General features: G+C 42.9%; 1 long non-coding RNA gene across 1 annotated transcript in view; it reads right to left on the reverse strand.

Annotated features, from left to right (window-relative positions):
- Positions 1–22,107, reverse strand: part of LOC129659012 (uncharacterized) — an 86,353-nt gene that overhangs the window by 10,017 nt on the left and 54,229 nt on the right. The window lies entirely within an intron of this gene.

A 22,107-nucleotide genomic window follows, 5' to 3' on the forward strand; every position in this document is an offset into this window, starting at 1 on the left:
TAACTGAACCACTTTGTTGTACACCTGAAAGTAATACTGCATTGCAAATCAACTATCTTCAAATACAACTTTTTTTAGAAAAGAGAATCAAGGACTTTTGAACTACTTTCTTAAAAAAAAAAAAATTATGTATTTATTTACGGCTGTGCTGGGTCCTTGTTGCCGAGTGCAGGCTTTCTCTAGTTGAGGCGAGCAGGGATTACTCTTCGTTGCAGTGCATGGGCTTCTCACTGTGGTGGCCTCTCTTATTGCAGAGCACAGGTTCTAGGCACACAGGCTTCACGGCACATGGGCCTAGTTAGCCCACAGCATGTGGAATATTCCTGGACCAGGGAACGAACCTGTGTCTCCTGCACTGGTGGATGGATTCCTAACCACTGGACCACCAGGGAAGTCCCTGAACTACTTTCTAAATGTGTTCCTGCCTGAGGGCTTTCTTCCATGGCTGCCTAACAGGCTGCCTGGAAGGCTTTCAGACTCTTCCTGATTTTCACTGCCCAGGACTTTGAGTCGAATGCTGCTGCTAAGTTGCTTCAGTCGTGTCCAACTCTGTGCAACGCCATAGATGGCAGTCCACCAGGCTTCCCTGTCCCTGGGATTCTCCAGGCAAGAGTACTGTAGTGGGTTGCCATTTCTTTCTCCAATGCATGAAAGTGAAAAGGGAAAGTGAAGTCACTCAGTCGTGTCTGACTCTTAGCGATCCCATGGACTGCAGCCTACCAGGCTCCTCCCTCTATGGGATTTTCCAGGCAAGCGTACTGGACTGGAGTGCCATTGCTTTCTCCGTTGAATCAAATCCCTTCACCTTATTCAAAAAGGTATCAGCATACAAGGTCTCAGAAATGCCTCTCTTGGTTTCCTGTTTGGGATGACCATGGTAAAGAGGTTACACCTCATCAGCAAACTCCAGAGAACTGGTATTGGCCTGGATCCACACCCTGAGGCCATCCTGGCTGGAGTGGAAGGAGGGTGGCGATTGATGGTCAATGTCTACCAAGGACAAAGTGTGAAGGAAAATAGCCTGAAGAGAGCAAAAATTCTTCAGCTTCTTAGCCTCTGCACAGGAAGTCTCCTTTAGACCTTCTACTTCACCCACACCCTGCGACAACAAAGGAAATAGTGGTAACCTGTTACAACACCCTGACTCCCTGCTCTGTGACAGTCGCTCTCTCAGGTGTTGCTCCCATATCATCTGTGATCAAGGATTTCATCACAGTGTTCCCTTTGGAGGAGACTGCTGAGACCCGAAGAGGGATAGCAACCCCTCAAAATAACACACAGCTGTGGCCAGGATCTGAATCCATGCCAGCCTGACTCAACAGTTGTGCTATTTTCCCCCAACCTTAAACCATCCTTTATCTCCAGACCTCTCATTCATAGGCTATGTCTGGTTTCTTCGATGTAATAAAATAAACATACTGTTAATTCATGAAGAAATGAAGTACATGAGACATGGGAGTCATTCGGCAAATGAATGTTGAGTGGATGAGTGGACCAAGCTTGTATCAGCTCCCTCTCCGCCCACAGGCTTGCCCGCAAGGGCCTCCATAACCCAGGGGTAGAGCTCATGACCTCAGGGGTGACTCCAGGCTCTGTTCTCCAAACCGCCTGGCCGGCTGCCTGAGCTCACAGGACACTGAAGAACTGTGGCTTCATTCAGGTGGTTCGTGTCTCCTGCCAATGTTTCCCCAGAAATCAGACTTTGGTTACCCTCTGTCTCGAGCCCATGTTGTGATGCAGCCAAACCCAGATTCTTTGGGATCCAGTCCAACCCAGAGGGTGTGGATGGGATGCATGAAAGAGGGCTGAAGCCATTTAAAGAATGGACCGTTTTAAAGTCATGAATACTGTGGGAACAGCTCAGGGGTTCGAGGGTCTGCAGATGGCTGGTAAATGCATTTCAAAGGCATAAAAAGGTGAATATGTTGGTGAGCACAAGGAGAACTTTGGTTTTAATTTCACATGTGTTCATTAAGGTCCTATCTATCTATCTATATATTTATATATTTCCTTATAAAATTAGAAAAACCAAAATAACACACTCTAGGGGTACAGTATAGCATGACTTAACATTTCAAAACTGATCTTTAGATTCAAGGATGTGAGGGAAATGAAGACCATGATTGTTTTGTTAAACAAATCCCTTCCTGGTTAGAAACCACATGTACACAGCAAATGAAGAAGTGGCTTAATGACTAATTGATGTTGCTAACATCTTCATTCATGACTGAACTCACGCGGGTCCTTCTAACAGGACCCAATTATGAAAATTGCTTTAACAGTCTTTGTTTCTCCTTGTGGTAGGGAAAGTAAAGCTGTTTCTCTCCCTTAAAACTGTCTATCTGACTAACTCCTGACTCCTAGACCCTGAGTGAGGCACAGACTTGACTTTCACTCGAGGAGTCCTGTCCCTCTGGACAAGCAGACAGACCAGGACACTCCTAGCAGCACGTGCTCTACTGGCCTCTGGGACCCTGCACTCTCGCTGCCTCCTACCACTTGGCTGTTTCTTCTGTCCGCTTGGCTGCCTCTCCCCAACCTCTTAACACTCAGTTCTCGGTCCTCTTCTCCTCTTTATCTCACTCCCCTGGTGATTTCAGCTGTCTTTGGCCTTTCACAGCACTTGTATGCTGAGAGCTCCCTAAATGTCACCCCCAGCTCAGCCCTCTCTACTGCACCCTGGCCCACATCCCCGAGAGTTCCAGCTTCGCCTCTCCACTTGATGCCTCACAGCCTCTCCTGATACAGAATGCCTGGTCTTCTCCCCACGATTCCACAAAAGGTCTTCCCTTCACTGCTAAGCATCCTTCCAGGTGCTCCAGCCAAAGGCCACAGTGCAGTCCTTGATGCCTTTCCTTCTCTGATACCCAGATTGCTTACTGTCTACAGAACATCTGCTGATTTCAAACTGTACCCAGAATCAAACTCTTCCTCAGTGCCTCCAATACACTGCCCTCCCTGTTTCATTCAAAGGGAAAGCCAAGATTTTAGAGTTGTCTACAGGGTCCTATCACGCTTTTCCCCTCTGACCCTCCTCCTGCTTGTCTTCAGCCACACTGGCCTCCTGGCTGCTCTTGAAGCACAAAGGGCACCTCCCACCGTAGAATCCTGGCACTGGCTATTCCCACCTGCTTTAGGACTTTATTCAGATGTTATCTGCTCAGTGAGGCTCGCCTGGCTGTCTTACTTAAATCCAAGCTGCAGGTCCCTATGCCCACACTCCCAGTTCCCTATTAGCAATGCTTTTTCACAAGTCTTACCTACAACAATGTAACTTCCATGAGAGTAAGTGTATTTTTTCTGTTTTGTTCACTGTGTATTCCAAAGGCCTACAATAGTTTCTGGGTATACAGTAGGCATTTAGAGTAAGTGTATTTTTTCTGTTTTGTTCACTGTGTATTCCAAAGGCCTACAACAGTTTCTGGGTATACAGTAGGCATTTAATAAATATCTCTTGAATGAGTAAATGAACACACACCTTACATTTGAAACTTAATAAGGGAAATAACCATCTCAGGATTCTTACTAGGATGTGCTGAACCTCCAGCACAACCAAAGCCATTCTTCCATGTAACCCTGAATTCCACTGTTACAGAAACATCTTTATATATCTGAAATGAAGCTGAAAAAAAGTGTAATAATTTCATTTCTGCCTCTTGAATACCCAGCTCTCCACACTCTAGCAGTTCTCCTATCCTAACTTTGCCAAGAGCCACATGCCCACTTAAGGACCAGGTACTCATCTTGAACCCTTGGACAGATACGTTTGAGCACTGATTTCCCTTGGCTCAAACGACCATGGATTGACCTCAGTTTTCAAGAATTTCACTTCATTACAAACATATTTTCTTGCACTGGTTTCCAACAAGGATGCACAGTATCTACACTGGTTCTGTTTCAGTCTTGACTCCAGCAAGACTGTCTCTCAGTCTCTCTGTGTCTCCCTCTGTTTCCTCATCTGTAAAATGAAGACCGTGGTAATGGTACCCGAGTCACTTGTGCTGAGGAGTGATGAGTGAAAAGATACAAAGTACTTAGCACAGGGCACACCATCGAGTGCTCAGTAAATGTTAGCTGTTATTATCAGCATTGTTAGTAAGTGAAGTCGCTCAGTCGTTCCCGACTCTTTGAGACCCCTTGGATAGTAGCCTGCACCAAGCTCCTCCGTCCATGGGATTTTCAAGGCAAGAGTATTGGAGTGGGTTGCCATTTCCTTCTCCAGGGAATCTTCCCAACCCAGGGATCGAACCCAGGTCTCTCACATTGTAGACAGACGCTTTACCATCTGAGTCACCAGGATGGCATTGTTACTCTCATTATTAACGCTAAACACAGTACCTTACTTGGCTGTTTATTTCTAGCACCTAGTACACTACCTGGGACAAGGGATGTGCTTAGGAAAACCCTGCTGGATAGTTGAACGAATGGATGTGGATGAGCTTTTTCAGTGCAGAGGCTATACATTTTCACTCCATTTAGCAGCTAATAATTCTCTGGAAAGACTTGCTGAATTCTGAATGAATGGCACACAGGAAGGTTCCTGTACATACTCTGTACGGCAGAGAATGTTGAAAGAGGATAAAAAAACAGAACTAATGAAGGCATTGAATGATTTGGTACTTCAGAAGTGCTGGGAGATAAAACAGAGTGAATCTGTGATTTGGGGCAAATTTTTTTTTTTTAATGATTTTTGTATCTCAGCATTATTCTCTAACAACTGGGGCTGAGTAGTCTTTGTGTGCTAGGAAGACTACACTAGACAATGCCTGCAACATGTACAATTCAGGGCCTGACACCCGGAAAATCTCATTCAATATATACTGACTTTAAAATCACATGGCAAGAATAACTGACACATGCAGCCCCACACACAAGGCCCAGGAGCCCAAAGGTAAGGCAAGGTGCCCAGGGTTCAGGGACAAGAGCTAAATCTCCAGGGACCCTTCTTTCTATGATGTCTCTTCTTGTTTGTGTATATAGACACCATCACCAAAGGCACATCTTTTTCACCCCCCCTGCCCATGACCCCAGGGACAATCTAGATAATTCTCACTTCTATAACCAGAACTTCTCCCTTTGTCATGTGTGAGGTATTTCTCCAAAACGTTACAAGCAAGTCCAGACAAATTAGCCCTTCAGGAAGCTTGAGTACAAAAACTGGTCATTCTCCACTGGCTTCCTCTCCCCCTATTTCCTCCACTGGACCCTTGCCAAGTCTGAGCAAGCAAGTGGACAGGGGAAAGGAGACCTGGAGCATGACGAATCTAGTGCTTACTCACAGATGGCATTTGTCTTCCATGCTTGCCCAATATGGACCCAACTTCTGCTTTAGGTGGTCTAAATCCAGATTACCCAGCAGTTTATAGCTTATTATCTCTGACCGTCTGCAAGGTCTGTGTGTGATTCCTTTTATTTTTTTTTAATGCCATATAATAGTTTGAACTGTTGGCCTTCTCTGAAAACCTATGGTTATTAGAGAAAAAAATTGAGAAAAAGTTGTCTTGCCCTTGGATGAGAGGAGAGGAGGACTGCCTGTCTCGCTGGTGCTTTGGGGTATCTGAACAGGGGAACTGGGAGAAGGACGGAGGCATCAGCTTATCTCTTTGCCTTTCAAAATTAAAAACTGAAAGCTATTTATATGACAACTGTAAGGAGTTAGAACAATACCAACTCAGCAACAGGCAACTAAATTTGTCCTCCTCCCATGAACTTTGAAAAGCAGACTTAAGAGTTCTCAATCTTAAAAGTTGAAAGACGAAAACACTGAAAACCAAACCATGGAATGATGGAGGGGATAATTCTTATAGTTTTGAAACTGTCCCCATATTTTTCCATTTCATCCAATAAATGAAAAAGCCATCAAAAGAAAATTACAGTTTTCACAGAGCCCATCACCTCAGTGACCACTGAATATCTTCACTCCTTAGTATCTTCATTTTGATTATAACAAATGAATTAAAAGTCTATAGTTGGGGCTTTAGTAATATATTTGTCATATGTATGTCTAGCAATGAGTGTATGTATACACATGTATTAAGTTGAGGATTCATCCTTTAAGAATCAACTTTAAAATATTATTAGAGTAGGAGTTGTTGAAGAGAATGGTAGTAGAGTAACAGGGATTTGGTCAGCCTTGTTTCCTACAAAATCTCCATACTGAGAATTATATTCAGTAAATATGTGTTGGCTGTATGGATAAATGAAATGGTACATTTAGCCAAAATTGTGTGTTTAAATGCAGTGCTAGTGTGTGCCAGATTCAAGGAAGGAAATTCAAGCAAGCAGGAGAAGGCTTCTGCAATGACACATGACACGCTGGTGCTGCCATTCGGGGGCGGTTGTTGATTTCAGAAACAAGCCTCCGAACTCTCAACTTCTTTTTATCACCATTAAGTCTGTGCACTAGACGCCCTCACCCCTCCACCCCACCAACGCCCTGGAAACTGGCCTTTCCCAGTCCCTATCTCGCAAGCCCATCCTTGCCCCTCACTTCATCACTCCTTTGAATTCCCATATCCTTTACTCCACACTTCCAGGCGCCCCCAAGTCAAAATAGCCTTGATGTTCAAACAGTGCCACCCAGTGTTCATGCATGGGCCACCAATGGCCTGACCAAGGACGCCCACAGTGGGCACAGAAGGAGAGGCAGAGTGAGAAGAAACTGGAAGGAATAATCCACAAGACGTGGCATCCACGTAGCAGAAGCCAGAGTGGCTAACGCGGGCTGTCTGCTCTGTATGAGAAGAGAAGAATGAAGACCGTGGGGCGGTGTGAGAGGGTGAGGGTGAGTTGGGCTGGGGCATGCCACAGTCAGCAGCAACAGCAAAGCCAACTTCACACAGATTAGAGATGGCACAGCTCGTACAAAATGCATCAAACCCATAGTCGGGGGGGGTCAGGTTCTGGCAGGACTAGGGAGCAGAGATCCCTGAGAAGGAGGTCCCCAAATGACAGCTGTGTCGAGGCTGTAGAGGCCACACTTCAGGCCACACTCCCTGGTTCTCACCTCTGAGGGCACCAAACACTTCCTTCCTCTCATTTATTAGCGAAGTCCCTGCCCATCTGAGGGTTGAGGGGAGGTCAGTCTCACAAGCCACGTGCTGCTGAGGGAACCATCAGAGCTTTACTGGAGAAAAACACCCAATAGTCTTCTATATCTCACTTTTTCAAATGAAGAGCCCCTTAGTAAGAATTCTTCCCCTGAGCAAAAGCAGGGCTGTGATTGGAAACCTGAAGGCAAGTGTGCTAGGGCCGCTGTGACAAGAAACTCACAAACTGAGTGGCTTGAGCAATAGGCAATGCTCTCCTCACAGTTCTGTAGGTGACAAGTCCAAAAGCACAGTGGGTTCCTCCTGAGGTCCTGAGGGCTGTGAGGGACGGATCTATTCCAGGCCTCCCTCCTTGGCTTACAGATGCCTGTCTTCATACTCACATGGCCTTCTCCCTGCATCTTTACCTATTTTCCCTCTGCACGCATCCTTGCGTCCAAACTTCTCCTTTTCATAAGGACACCAGACACGCTGGGTTTACACCCACGCTAATGACATTAGTAACTGGATTACCACTGTAAAGACCCTGTCTCCACACAAGGTCACATTCTGAACACCTGGGGGTTAGGATATCAATATATGAATTTTGGAGGACACCAATCAACCCAGAGCAGCAAGTCAGAGGGAAGGAGTCAGTGCGTGGGGAAGTTCACTTTGCAGGAGAACTCAGGCTAAGCGTGCAGCCTTGGCAGTCATCAGCTCGGCCTCGGCTTCGGAAATCCCCCGCATCTGGTTTTCCCAGTTCTCGTAATCTCACCCCACCAAAAAGACATCTAAGTACATTCCATGCATTTCTGGTGAGAAGCTAACTCTGCTGCACTCTGTGCAAAGTGCTAACTGGGTTTTAACTGAAGTGGTTGAAGTGGTTTGGTTAACCGAAGATCTCTGGAGGAATTTCACCTATTCCTTAAGCCTCAACAAATCTGACCCCAGTGTTTAAGACAACGCACAATATTGGACCACCTGAAGCTCCACCTACTCGGGGCAAATTGGGATGGTAATAAAATGGTTGGTGACCTTTTCCATTCTTGTCATTGCAGAGAAACTCTACCTCATGTCTCTCCAAACCAGAGGAAGGGCTACTGAGGCAAAGGGTTTGTACTCAGGGTAGGGAAACATGGGCTCGGGCACACAGGGCTCAGCCCCTGACAACGTGTCAGGCACTCGACTAGATTCACCTGTGAGCAGAGCAGCTGGCTGGGCGGGACAGAGAGCTCTGACGTGCCCACAGGCAGGTGGAATTCATAGAGGGCAGGCCTGGACACTCAGAGAGTGGGCTGATCCCGCTGCTTTCAGCCACAGTCAGTGCTTCCTGGTTGGACAAATGTTTTGACTGATGGGCTTCCATGCCTTTGCTGTTGCTCTTTAGTCGCTAAGTCACGTCTGACTCTTTTGCGACACTATGGACTACCAGTTGCTAAAATTTTTTATTACCCCTGGACATGAGCATACAGTTGGAGGGAAACTGGGCAGGAGGTGAAGGTGGAAACCAGCTTATGCTGAAGAAACAGGCTTTATATGGTTAGAATTTAGAGAATTTGCTTGAGCCATGTTCATGCAGCACTTCTCAAACATCTTAGTACCAGGACTCTTTTCCACTCTTAAAACTTATGTAGTTTCTGTTAATATTTACCGCGTTAGAAGTTAAAACCAAAGAATTTTTTGTAATCTTTTTGTTCATTCAATATAATAACTAATCCTTTACATGCTAACATAAATAACATACTTTTCATGAAAACTGCATTTCCTTCTCCAAAATGTATTGAGAAGACTGTCATGTGTTATATTTTGGGAAATTTATTTAATGTCTGGCCTCAGGGAGGATAGTTAGAATCTCACATCTACTTCCACATTTCAACCTGTTAGTTATGCTGTTTTAACAGAAGAATATGAAGAAAATCCAGCTTTACACAGATATGTAGTTGGAAAAACCCAGGGTTTTGTGAATCTCCTTTAGAACCAGGTGTCCCCAGGGGTTCTCTGGCCTCACTTGGAGAACCACTGAACTAATGGTCTTATAATCTTGTTATATCCTGATTGGACCTTCTCTTGTAACTATACTGTTACAAGAAGATTCAAACTTAAGGATTTCAATCCATAGCTGTGTGTGCTCAGTCATTCAGTCGTGTCCAACTTTTTGCGACTCCATGGACTATAGCCCTCCAGGCTTCTCTGTCCAAGGAATTTTCCAGGCAAGAATACTGGAGTGGATTCCTATTTCCTTCTCCAGGGAATCTACCTGACCAGGGATTGAATTCGTGTCTCTTGTGTCTCCTCCTTGGCAGGCAGATTCTTTATCACTGTGCCACCTGGGAACCCCTTTAATCTATAATATTTAATTTAAAAAAATCTAAAAAATTGTAATTTGTCTGTGTTACATACATACTTATGAAGTCTTATTTCCTTCTATTCCCACATTGGAGGAATCAGCTTTGTGCTAATAGTCAGTGTCTTTTACTTTGTTTGCAGTATGTCAGCTAAAAAATAGATTAGAAGCAAATACAATTGCCCAATAACTATATTTAATTACCATAGTTTCATTTTATGCTTCCAACTCTAAAACCAAAACACTCTTAACTATGCACTTATAGATAATATTAAAATATGTATGCATAAGCCATGGGCTTCCCTGGTGGCTCAGAAGGTAAAGAATCTGCCTGCAAAGCAGGAGACCTGGGTTCGATCCCTGAGTTGGGAAGATCCCCTGGAGGATGGCATGGGAACCCACTCCAGTATTCTTGCCTATTGAATTCCTATGGACAGAGAAGCCCGGTGGGCTACAGTCCATGGGGTCGCAAAGAGTTGGGCATGACTGAGTGGCTAAGCACACACCCACATGCATAAGCCATAGGCAATAGAAGGTATTTTGTGAATTCTGTTCCATCATCTTTTTCGGTTTGTCTTTCGAGGAACTATGTCATATGAATCATGATGACCACTGACAATGCAAAGGAAGATAAAGGAAACTGGTTCATTGCCAAGCTGTTTCAAGTCCAACCCTGATTAGCACATTATGGCTCTCTATGCTGACCAAGAGGAATTGATTTTAGCAAGACTCTGGGTGTAGTCACAAGAGACTGACTGGCAAACATCTTAATGAGATGTAGATAGTCTTACCTTAAAAGCAGCCCACAAATTGTTTCTGTAAGCCAGTGGTTCACAGAATATCATGTGCTATGTAATACAGTTAACAAGAGTGACTGAGAAGAAATCAGTTCACGGGTGCCAAAGAGGTTAAAGAAGGCCCAAAGTTAAGTCTTGGTACCAACAGTTCCTGCTGGAGTCTTAGTTCCTAGGCACAGAAGGTGGGAGGAAGAGAAGGAAGAGAAGTATTCCTTCATCATCTTCCAGAAAATCGGGCTGACCTGAGACCCCATGTGCTTTGAAAGGCCCCCTTCCACCAACCTGTGTGCCCTGTGTCATCTTGGAAGGTCCCTCTCCCTGAATGCCCAGTGCTTCCCACTGCCCTTGTCCTGTGTCACTCAGGTCCTGATTTCCACAGTGTCATCTCCCCCATCAGCTGCCCTGCTCCTTGGCCTCAGTATCTGAGGTGCCCCTCAGAGCTCTGGTGCCCCACCTGGAAGTCCTAACAAGATCAGTAACCCACGTACAGTCAACCTTCAAACTTTCAGCACACATTTCCTGAGCCCTGCCTTGTCCCATTCTATATGCTCAGCCCCAAGGGAATATCAGAGTTCCTATCATCCTACCTTCCTTGCTGGTCCATTTGCATCTTTAGAAGTAGGTTTAACTGGCAGTCCTTCAGCAGAGCATCACAAAGAGAAGTGAAAACACTCCTGTGCTGTGAGGGAAATGTTGAGGGCTGGGGAAAGGTCATGAGGACATCTCACACTGTCACCCCCAAAGTTACTTAAAGCTATTCCTGTCAAGAGAGAAGGGTCAAACCCCAGGGAACTCACCTTTGGGTCTCTGATCTGGCGTGAATTCCCTTACTTTCTTTGCTAGAGGAGAAAGTGAAAAAAAAATTTTTTTTCTAGATTTATTTTAAGAAAAACCAACAGTGCTTCTTTTTAGCTTGGAATGAGGTTTTTTTAATGCACAGCCTATGATATCTGGCAAACTGCTGATGCAGTCTAGAGGAAAGGCAAGGAGACCTGAAAATGGTGTTGCCAACTTAAAGTCAATCATTGTGTCTTTGCCACAGTGATAAAACAAAAATGTGCTTTGGTATTTGGTAGGGAAAGGATGCCTTTCTTTCTGTCTCATTGCAAATAAAGCCAGTAAATTCATGGCAGTATCTGTCAGACTGAACTTTTCTGACACCACTTTCCCCTTCCTTTGTGGTTTGCTTTTTCTTGGTGATCCCCGTTCTACAGTTTTCCTTCTGGGTTAACGTCTCTCCCAGATGTTATATAGCAATCCAAAGTCAAGTATGATTCTCCACTAAATCATAATAAAGATGGTATTAATCTGCATCTTGATTATTCCCATCAGTAGATCGATGTCCACAGGTTTCATATGGATGGACTTTCTGGGTTGACCAATTGACTGGAACTCATGAAAGGTTTTATAACCCCAGCTAGATCCTGGGGAAGGTCTCAGGTGCCAGTCAAAGGCTGCAGAAGATATTTCATTCTCAATTTTATTGTCCCTTTAAAAAGGTTAGGCAGAAAAAAGGAAAAAGTAGTGTGCTTCAATTTTAAAGAAATATTAAATCAGTTATAATTACCGGATTGCATACTTGGATTAAGCTGTGGAATAGGCATAATGGGACCTTAAGAGATAATGTGGTTTGTTTTATTAAAGGGTAAAACACATATACACTCATATTTCATGGAGCAATAGAGGAAATTTTCTCCTGAAAGAGCAAATAAGCTTAGGAAAACCAGACTCATGCATTCGTACACATTCCTGGCTTTATGACCCCCTGGTTTTATTTGGTTACAGTTAACTTTCCACACTTGGCTACCAAAATAGCTTTCCATGTGAGGTTGTTCCTGCAAAGTGAGTAGCTTAAGTTTCCCCCTCACACCTCACAGGATATTAGTCTCTCAATGTTCTTGCCCTTCCTTTTGCAATGTTCCTAATTCTCATGCTTCCTATTGAGAAACTGCTGCACACACTGAGGATATCCTGCTTGGTCAGCAGGGTTAGCTGTTCTGAGTGGCCATTCTCAGGAGACATGCCTCCACTGTGATTGTTGCTTTGGCAAACACACCTTGTGCCATAGTTGTTCTCGGGTCTGTTGGATGCAGTTCGGTTTCTCTGAGTAATCATGATCTTGAACAATAGTTGTCAACGTGTGTCCTCTTACCGAACTGCCATGCCATTTCTTGTTTAGAAGCACTGGATATTTTTAGAGGGGGTTCCCTAGTGATTATGTAGTTGTACTTGAGATTAGGTAGAAAAACACATTTTAGGAGTCGCAGATACCCCCATGAAGCACTACCACATTGAGTAGAAACAATTTTAAGTGGGAAGGTGATTTGAGGAAATGAGGATTCCAGCAGGATTTGTTTTTGGACTGTGACTCCTCATAGTACGTTAAGGATTGTTTTGTTAGTGCTGGGAAATCTGAACAGGGAGAAACATGGGCAGTTTGGGAAACAATGGGAAACACTGAAGGATATTTCTTTATCTGAGGGGAGAGGGTTTGCTCCAAGTTGGGAAAAATTGAAAAAAATGTTTGTAGGACTTAAGTCCTAACTCAATTGCCCTCTCAGTTATCTATTACCACCTAACAAACAACCCTAAAATACAGGGGCTTCAAACAAAAACCCAGCTATTGTTCAGGATTCTGGGAATTCAGAGCAGGCTCAATGGGGATTGTTTACCTCTGTTTCAAGTGGTGTTATTTGAGGCGAATCGACTGGGGCTGGAAGATGCAAGATGGCCTCACTCACATGCTCAGAGCACTTGGGGCTAAGTGTTGGCGGGGAGACTTCCCTTCTCCTCCAAATGCCTCTCTCTCCATGTGTCTCTCATCATTCAGCAGTCTTAGTTTGGTTACATGGAGGTTCCTGGCTCTCCAAAAGAATTGGAAGTCTCTAACAGCCCCAAAGTTGCACAGTGTCACGTCTCCCATATTCTTTTGATCAAAGTAAATCACAGGGTCAACCTAAGTTCAAATGAAAAATGGACTCCACACCCAGGCTGGAAGAGCACGATGACTGCCCAGGAAATGTCGATGGCCATTTGTTTGCTGAAAAGCTGCTGCAGTGACTGACTGCTAGCAAACTGCTTCAAATTCCTTCACTTAGCAAATTAACATTAGACAACTGCCTCCAAAAAAAGTTAATTTATTTTATTGACTGTAAAATGCCACCAATTTTAAGGTGCACATTATTTTATTTATTATTTAAAAAGAAAAAGGCCATCAAACAAACCATCACATGACATAAATAATGATGCATCTCAATTTCAGTGACATTAAAAGGTGGGGAAAATGTGCGTGTAAGAGTCAATGAAAAATGGTAAGTATCTGATACCTAACTCAACAGAATTCTGAGCTGAATGGATAAAAAGGAAAGGTTTAAGTGTTCTCAAGGGGATAGCACACGCACAGAAAAAAGAAAGGCAAAAATAGTAATTGATGGTTTTTATTCCAACCATTTTCCTTCTCCCTTCCCTGATCCTCTGTTGGTTTTTTTTTGTTTGTTTTGTTTTGTTTGCAGTTTTTCTAAAATTAATTTTTATTGGAGTATGGTTGCTTTGCAATGTTGCATTGGTTTCTGCTGTATAGCAAAGTAAATCAACTACACATGTACACATGTCCCCTTTTGGGGGGGTTTCCTTCCCATTTAGGTACCACAGAACATTGAGTAGAGTTCCCTGAGCTATACAGAAGGTTCTCACTGGTTATCTATTTTATATACAGTATCAATAGTGTTTACATGTCAATCTTGATTTCCCAATTCATCACACCCTCCTCCCTTTCCCCCTTGGTGTCCATATGTTTGATCTCTGCATCTGTGTCTCTATTTCTGCTTTGCAAACGAGAGCATCTACACTATTTCTCTGGAATCCACATATATGAGTTGGTATGAGAAAAAAAAAGACCTCATCACTTTTGCCTCTGACTCCATTAATTATCAACTTTCACATTTCTCATCCTGACTAAGGCACTCATCCTGGCCATGATCAGATAGAAGAGGGCTGCAAGGAATCATTATTTACCTCTTACCTCCTCATCAAACCATAGGGAAAGACAACCCATAGGAATCAGGAGAATAACTATTTATAGCTCAGAAAGCAAAGCTACACTCTGTTGGGAAGTTGATGCCTACTTTTGGTTCCTTTGCACCACTCAGCTCAACACATACACCAAGACCATATAATTTTTTTAATTAATTACTTGAATGTTTTCCACCACTGATTAAGTTCTTGTTACTTTCACAATGGCTTCATAGTTGCCACACACTGTCATAAAAGCAGTGATTATTGTATTTCCAAATTTAATCTATGCTGATTGGGTCTCTATTGTTCGTCATACAGTGTGCTAAATGCTACAATGGTAAAAAAAAGACAGACACAAAACCTTCCTGCTGATAACTCAGTCCAAAGAGGGTGGTAGGCAGAGGAAAAGCGAAACAAACATCTTAAATCATGCGAGATGCTATACGTCCTGTGAGGGAAATAAAGAAGATGAAGAGGGAGAATAAGAGGACCCTCTTTCAGACAGAAATGATCAAGGAGGAGCACTCTGAAGAAGGACATTTAGGCAGAGACCTAACAAAAAGGCTGAGCCTTGAAAAAGCCAAGGGAAGGTGCTCTAGACCAGATGGGAGACACAGTAAGTGCCAGGGTGCTGAGGTGGCAAAAAGCTTGGTACATTCTTGGTATTGAAAGTAGATTGATATAGTTGGAGTACAAGGAGCAAATTTCTCTAAAGACCATAAAACCCATCCCCTAAAAAATGCATGTTCACATTTCTGCTATGTTCTACACAGGTAAAACAAACAAAAAGTCTTTAAAAAACAAAACACTAATAAAAACCAACTGGATCCAGAATTTTACAAGCCTATAAACTTCTCTGGGAGGAAAAAATGTGCCCTGAGTTGTTTTGGTTGTTTCCTTCTTAGACTATGATGACACTGTTTCTTGGATTTAGAGGAGTTTATTCATTAAGTCAGTATTTCTTAAATAAGAGTAATGAGAAAAATCCATTGAAGGAAGAATATTTTAAATTGTCAGTGTACACTTCAATTATTTTAACTATAATATATCTTCAAGATGAATGGAGTGTATATGCCTTTTGCTCACAGCTCTTACGCAAATCCAAAACTAAATGAAGTTTACAAATTAAATACAAACTAAGTTACAAAACCAATAAAGTGCAAATTACTGACATTAATTGAGAGTAACAGACAATGTTAATTGCTGCCACTGAACTGCTGATGTTTGGTTATTAGAGTTTCGTATCACTTGTTGCAAGCTTGGATCATCATTTGAACTTTTATTGTTATCATCCTCATTGTTATCTTTTTAAAAAACGTTTTCTTTTAACAACAGACCCATTATCTTGAAAGGCCATGTGCACACTTCAAAATACAATATTGAAATTTAAAAATGTTAATTAAAAAAAATCTTTGTTTTTCACTACTACAGTCATTTACTACTATCTAACCACTGCTAATTTGTATATTAAAACATGAGATTTCACAATATAGCCACTGACTTCATGAATATGTATTGATGGTCAAGCTCTGGGGTCCTTACAGTTACACATACCAGTGATTGGGCCATTCCGTTGTCCTACCATCTTTCTCTACGGAATGACTGCAAAAGCTTAGAGTGCACAATGTAATTTGGCTTTACTTGGTATTAATATGACCTTATGTACAGTGGAAATGCCCCTATGAAATTGCATGGAATATTCTAGAAAAGTATCTATTTCTGCTTCATTAACTATGCCAAAGCCTTTGACTATGTGGATCACAATAAACTGTGGAAGACTCTTAAAGAGATGGGAGTACCAGACCACCTTATCTGCCTTCTGAGAAACCTGTATGTAGGTCAAGAAGCAACAGTTAGAATTGGACATGGAACAACAGACTGGTTCAAAATTGGGAAAGGAGTACATCACCTGTATATCATCACCCTGCTTATTTAATTTATATGCAGTGTACATCATGTGAAATGCTGGGCTGGATAAAGGTCAAGCTGGAATCAAGACTGCCTGGAGAAATATCAACAAGCTCAGATACGCAGATTACAACATGTTATGGCAGAAAGCGAAGAGGAACTAAAGAGCCTCTTGAGGAGGTGAAAGATAAGAGTGAAAAACTGGCTTAAAACTCAACTTTCGAAAACTAAGATCATGGCATCTTGTCCCATCACTTCATAACAAATAGATGGGGGGAAAAATGGAAACAGTGACAGACTTTATTTTCCTGGGCTCCAAAATCACTGTGGACAGTGACTGCAGCCATGAAATTAAAAGATGTTTACTCCTTAAAAGAAAAGCTATGACACACCTAGACATGGCGTTAAAAAGAGACATCACTCTACTGACAAAGTTCCATATAGTCAAAGTTACGGTTTTTCCAGTAGTCATGTACGGATGTGAGAGATGGACCATAAAAAAGGCTGAGCACCAAAGAACTGATGCCTTCAAACTGTGGTGCTGGAAAATGCACTTGAGAGTCTCTTGGACAGCAAGGAGGTCAAACCAGTCAATCCTAAAGGAAATCAACACTGAATATTCATTGGAAGGACTGATGTTGAAGCTGAAGCTCCAATACTTTGGCCACCTGATGAGAAGAGCTGACTCACTGGAAAAGACCCTATGGTCTTTTGGGAAATGCTGGGAAAGAAGGCAAGAGGAAAAGGGAATGACAGAGGATGAGATGGTTGGATGGCATTATCGATTCAATGGACATAAGTTTGAGCAAACTCTGGGAGATAATGAAGAACAGGGAAGCCTGGCAGGCTGCAGTCCATGGGGTCACAAAGAGTTAGTCACAACTAAGTGACTGAACAACAACAATAACTTCAATAAAAGGAGTAGTCTGAGAGTTCCAGAATGTGCTATTACTTTAAGATGACCATATATATGAAAATCCAGAAATGTTTAAATCCCATAGATTTTATGGACTCAGGAAATACATCAGATGATTACAGGTTGAGAAATGGTACACATATTAATAATGGGTTAAATGAAAGAAAAGGTCATCTGAACTGTTTTACAGCATCAGGAACAATCAACCCAATGTGATTACAGCCAGAGTAACATGGTACAGAGACAGCATGGGACAGTCAGGCAGTTTAGAAACAATGTGAATAAGGAAGTTAAAAAAAGGTACTAGCCAATAATAATGATAAATACTGATTGTATGTCTATAGCATGAGGCATTGTATTATGTAATTAATAAATATTAATGATGATTTTTAAAATGCAGTTCTTTTTAGCTACCAGAGACATATCCAACTGAAACATATAGTTCCAATCAGTCTTGGGGAAAAAAAAGGCAGGAGAGTAATTTGTTTCTAATTTAACATATCAGGTCTAAGAATTCTGAAGATCCTGAAGAGAACTTTCCTGCCCAATTTCCAGAGACCCAATTTCTTCCTGGGGCTTTCCTGGTAGCTCAGCCGGTAAAAAATCTGCCTCTAATGCAGGAGACCTGGGTTCGATCCCTGGGTTGGGAAGATTCCCTGGAGAAGGAAATGGCAACCCACTCCAGTATTCTTACCTGGAGAATCCCATGGACAGAGGAGCCTGGTGGGCTACATTCCATGGGGTCACAAAGAGTCAGACACTACCAAACGACTAACACTTTCACTTTCAATCTCTCCCTGAGTTCCAGACTTGAATATCAGCACACATCCCAAACTCAGAGTATCACTGGTAGATGGCGCCCCAAATTGACTGCCAGCAGCTCTTTCCTTCCCTGTATACGGATGCTGCTCCTTGCATCAAGAGGTAAAGTCCTACTCCTTCTCCTTTGAATACGGGCTGGCCTTAGTGGCTTGCCTGACCAGTAAAACACAGCAGAAGTAACAGCTTGACACTTGCAGAGCTAGGCCATAAGAAGCCATGGTGGAACTTCTGCCTAGCTCTCTTGGAAGGCAACTCCCTGGGATACTCACTCTTGGAACCCAGATGCCCTACTGTAAGAAGGTCAAGCAACATACGTTCGCACTGCCATCGACAGCTCTAGCTGAGCTCCCAGCAAATGGCCAGGATTGCCTGCCCAGCCACAGGAATGAGCCCCAAATGACTCACTGCAACTGCCAAAGAAAAACAACCAAGAATCACTTAGTTGAGCCTAGTCCACCTTTAAGAAACATGAAAGATAATAATCCATTGTACTTTTAAGTCACTAGGTCTTGGAGTGGTTTGTTACATAGCAATAGGTGACTATAAGGGGACCTGGAACCAAATCCTTCATTTCCCCTCACAAAACCTGCCCCTCCTTTTTACATCCCATCTCAGGAAACACTTCCTCCTAATTAGGTAAAACACCTTGGAGTGATCCTTGGTCTTTCTCAAATGTTCCATCCAACGCATTGGCCAATCCTGTCGACTCAGTCACTAAGTCATATGCCACAACCTTTCATTTACTATTTCTCCCGCCCCTTCCATCCTTCTCCATGTGGCAGTTACCTCTCACCAGAGCTTCTGCAGCAGCAGCTGGGCAGGCAGCCAGAGTCCTTTAAGAACAGAAATCACTCCTCTGCTCAAAATTCTCTTGTCACCCTTAGAATAAACCCGAAGTCCTGGTCTCGGCCTAAAACGGACTCCAGGACCTGGCTCTTGCTTCCTTCAAACCTCATTTCTTATCACTCTCTCCTCTGTACATGCTTCAGCCAGAGAGGCCCTCTTGCTGTCTCCTGTCCACCCTACTGGAAATCACACCCCTTGGCTGTTTCCACCCCCTGACACTGCTTTAGTTTTATTCAACCTACCTTTATTAAATGATCTCTTTGCTAACAGTCTATTTTCCCCATTCAAATGGAAACTCCTTGAGGACAAGGATTTTGTCTGTTTTGTTCAGTGATATATCTTGAGTGTCTAAAATGATGCTTGGCATATAGTAGGGCCTCAATAAGTATTTGTTGAATGAATGAATGACCCCTGATTCCAGAAGTAGCAATAAGCAGTGACATGCATCCATCTTCCTGGCACATAAGTTAACATTTTCCATACTTCCTTCAGCTCTGAAGATCAAGACACATGACTTTTCCAGGCTGACCTGGGATGAAAAGGAACACACTTCATCCCTATGTAGTCCACACTATTTTTTTTGCCCTCAATACCATCTGGATATTAAATTCTCATTGCATGACCACATAGCCTTCTCCCAGTCCTGATTTCCTAGAGCTCAGGTTCAGACTGGACTTTGTGGAAGAGCCCATGCAAGTACAGATGGCCGATCCTGGTCATTTGTATATTTAATTCATGTTGGTAGATCCCCTACTGTGTCCCAGGCCCTGTACAGTGAGCTGGTGATATACAGACTGGGCTTCACTTATTCAAAGCTGGCATTTTAAGCGGTGCCTGAAAGATACGGTCACTGGGGAATAATGGTTAAGTGCCCCAAGAGCCCATGTAGAAGCACAGCCTCAGGTGTGAAATGAGTCTCATAGCTGCTCTGCTTCAGTTCAGACTGCACCCCAGAGGTTCCCTGGATCCTCAAAGGTCATGCAGCCTTCCATCAACCTGAGATTAGACTGGATTTATACCATAACTGCTCTTTGTAGAAAATAAAACCTCACATTTGAATGGTGCTCTGAAGAATGAAAACTGCCAACATTTATTGGTGTTAATACCAGTAAGAGCACAAAATAGCATCCCATTCTTACCTAACTTGAGAGGTGGGCACCATCATCCCTATTTATAAGTGAAAAAACTGAAGCTCACAGAAGTTCAGTGATTTTTCATGCAGCTCACATAGAGCAATCAGAACCCACATCTGCCTCACTCCAAAACTTACGCTTTTTCCTTAACGCCACATTGCTGCCCATCAAAAATTACAACAAAATGCCCTGGTGTCAATACTTTCAAAAGTATCATCTATTATTTCTTTTTGTCATGATGTATCTTTCTGAGTCAGAAGTCAGGGGTTGCTATCCCCATTTTACAAGAGAGAAAAGTCAGTCCAATTAGATGAGCATAATGCACGTCATTTAGGACTACCAGGCAGGACCGTGTATTCAAAAGTTATTTCCCACATCAGCTGCCCTTGTACCCAACCTACAAAAAGGTTTCTTTCTTTGCCTAACAATCTGTTTAAATCTCCAACTGCCTCTTATTAAAATGTGAATATTCTTAGGAGGGCTTATTCCCCAAGGAAATTGTCAGGTATTATCTTCTCAGGATCTGTCTGAAAGTCAATTGAGAAGTTACTGCTTCTAATGTAAGGCACCCATGGGGGAGAGTTCTAAGCACAAACTCCAGAAAACCACTTCGACTGGGCCCTAACTGGAGGTACTCCTTGACTGGCAGTGGTTACGTGACTACATTACCCAGCCGGACCCAGGACCTCTGGCCTTCTGACTCCAGAGCTTTCGTCTATAGGACTCAGCCATCAACTTGAGCTCACTCTAGTCTGAACTCATCATTCTGGCACCCTTCGGGGACCCATGCAGTGCCTGAGGCTCTACAGCTAACCAGAACAGACCCAGAGAAATCACAAGAGAACTCTCAAACTCCATCTGGTACAAAGATTCATGTTCTTTTGAAGTTTGTCCTCTTACTCTGTAAATGCTTGGACTTCGAGGGTATGTTACTGAGATGGAATCAATTGCAATAAATAGAAAACACATCAACAGAACTTACTTGTGTCTCCCTGCTCGAAGACAGAAGCACCACTTGGGGATGTGATCCAAATTCCTGGGACAGACACATGGGGCTCCAGGGCCCCTTCCTTGGCATCTTCTCTAGATGACATTGGCCATAGCCAGCATACCCACCAAGTTCCACATAACCAACATGCTTTGTCCACACACCACAAAGGCCCTGGGAAATCCTGTGTCAGAGCCAAACAGCTGTAAACCTTCAGGCCTTTCAAAACATTCCTAAGGCCCAGAAGGACAATGTATTATCCCTATTTACCCAGGAACATGAAGGCAAAACCGCACTCATGAATATTGTCAGCAGCTGGGGCTGTCAGAAGAGCAAGACATATGATTAAATATATCCAGGCCAGTTTCCCTGCACTATTAGGCAGAGCTTGTTTTGGTTTTTGTTTTTAAATACTATTATCTTCAAACAGCAATCATATTGGAGGAAATAATCATTATAATAATAAACATCCTTTCTACATCATGAATCATTATAGAAGTTTTTCCTGTATTTATTTTCTCTAGAATTCTTAAATTCCTATGGAACACATTCATAGCAAGATTTTCAACTGGTGGAATCTTCTATGAAGATTCAGCGATGGGCAGGGGGAGGTTCACCAGCTCCCATAAGAAAGTAGGTGCAATTTCCCACAACCATTAAAGTCCTCTTTACACTTCTTATGTTGTGTTAATCAATCTCTCTAAACTTCAAACTATCATTTTCTTTTTCAAAAAGGATAAGAATCATTAAAGCATCTTAAGGGCTAATACACAGAGTGTGTGTGTTCAGTCATGTCTGACTCTTTGCAATCCCATGGACTGTAGCCCGCCAGGCTCCTCTGTCCATGGGATTCTCCAGGCAAGAAAACTGGAGTGGGTTGCCATTTCCTTCTTCAGGGTATCTTCCCGACCTAGGGATCAAACCCAAGTCTCTTGTGTCTTTTGTTTTTAAAGACAAAAAAACACTGGCAGGCCAATTCTTTACCACTGTGCCACCTGGGAAGCCCTCTATATTAAATGTACAGTGTGTTAAGTGCTTTATATAGATTATCTCATTGAATTTTTACAGCAAGCCTGTCAGGTAAACACTCATCATTACCACCTCCCTTTTATAGATGAGGACATGAGACACAGCGTGTTTTAGTAACTAGCCCAAGGTCACATGAAATTGGTATTCAAACCAAGATCCACCTGACTGCAAAGCCAGCAAGTATCACCACTAGGCTCTTCAGACTTGTTTCAGAGGTTGATACCACAATAGATACAGCATCCAATAGCAAATACAGGTAGTTCCCAATTTTTTTGGTTA

The sequence above is a fragment of the Bubalus kerabau genome, chromosome 8 (genome assembly GCF_029407905.1).
Source record: "Bubalus kerabau isolate K-KA32 ecotype Philippines breed swamp buffalo chromosome 8, PCC_UOA_SB_1v2, whole genome shotgun sequence".
Classification (NCBI taxonomy): Eukaryota; Metazoa; Chordata; class Mammalia; order Artiodactyla; family Bovidae; genus Bubalus; species Bubalus kerabau.